The sequence below is a fragment of the Fundulus heteroclitus genome, chromosome 14 (assembly GCF_011125445.2).
Source record: "Fundulus heteroclitus isolate FHET01 chromosome 14, MU-UCD_Fhet_4.1, whole genome shotgun sequence".
In the NCBI taxonomy this organism is placed as follows: Eukaryota; Metazoa; Chordata; class Actinopteri; order Cyprinodontiformes; family Fundulidae; genus Fundulus; species Fundulus heteroclitus.
The window spans coordinates 14,173,423-14,174,776 of record NC_046374.1 but is presented as its reverse complement, the minus strand read 5'-3'; the positions used below and the strand labels follow the sequence as shown (position 1 = coordinate 14,174,776).

The 1,354-nt window shown below is 42.6% G+C and overlaps 1 non-coding gene across 1 annotated transcript; it reads right to left on the bottom strand.

The window, feature by feature from the left end:
* Positions 1 to 281: 281 nt before the first annotated feature.
* trnaa-cgc lies at positions 282 to 353 on the bottom strand. The gene has a single exon. It is a non-coding gene; the product is annotated as a tRNA-Ala (tRNA).
* Between the last annotated feature and the right edge of the window lie 1,001 nt (positions 354 to 1,354).

Below are 1,354 nucleotides of genomic sequence, written 5' to 3'. Positions count from 1 at the left end.
GTGCACTGGCTCTTTTAAACTGGAAAGCTGAGTCTGTAAAAATCAAAAAAATGTTACATTAGAAATAAATATAAAAATAAGATCCATTTATAGTCTCACAGAGGCAACATTTGTGCATTTAACCCAAGCAGGGAGCTGCCACATTGAGTAGCACATGGGGAGCAATTTGTGGGAAAGTGTCCTGCTCAGAGAGCCAGAGTGACTGAGATTTGAACCAACAACCTTTGCAGCCCTCTATAAGACAAAAAAACTGTCTCCCTAACCATTAAAGTCTAAAAACATGGAGATGCTGGGGATTGAACCCAGGACCTCATACATGCGAAGCATGCGCTCTACCACTGAGCTGCATCCCCATCAGATCCACAGTGACCGGGTTAGAGATCTGCAGCGATCTGCAGCGATCACCACGTCTCCGTTACAGTTTTTTATGTTTTTTTCCGTCCCGCCTTAACAGATGCAACCATGAAGAGTTTATTAAAGTCTGCCGGGATTTTAACTGACACTGTGTTCTTTGGTCCAATCAGGGGTTGGCAACCTTTACAATAGGACATTTCTCAAATTAAGTCAAATTACTTAATTCAGAGCGGCACAGAGCAAACAGCAGCGACTGCAACGTCTGTGCAGGTATGTTTATTTTCCTTTTTCTCAGTGTAATGAAAACAGCAGATAATCCACCCTAACCCTCCTCCTCGTAACCGTGAACACGCCCCACAATGCAACGCAGGATACTCAGGCTATGTCTGCCTCACTAGGCCACTGCTGCTTAGATGTGGGTAAATAAACAATGAATAATTAAAGTCAACATAGTCCTGTAATAATATGTTATTTCCATTATATTTGATGTCATTTATCCCAGCCGAACCAGCGCGCTTCTTCCTCACGTATATTTGTGTTTTGGGAGAACGCTGCTACCTCAGCTGCCACACAGGTCAACCATGCTTCTAGCAAAATAAAACCTCACTTCTCCACTAATACAGCTTTCCCTCCGCCAGCATTCAGTCCTCTACATGTCAACCAACGTCTCAGTTGTTCGACGCTGTGCTTTTCCATTGAAGCATGTTGAAACGAAGCTCCCAGGACGCCCTAATCTTCCAACATTGTTGGTGTCGCGAACGTTGCCATTTCTCAGTTTGCTGTGCGTTTTTCCGACCGTCAGGGGAACAGAGCTGCGCAAATGTGACGCCATTAGAAGAGCCACTATTTTCCCCGCTGCTTCAAAATACAATCTGTGTAGAGCAGCAAGAAAAGGTAGACTTTATAAATATGCACTAAATGAAATGTTTTCCTTTTGAAAGCTGAAAGAAATGAAACTCAATTGTATTTCAAATTTTAGAATAAAATAAGTCATTACTTT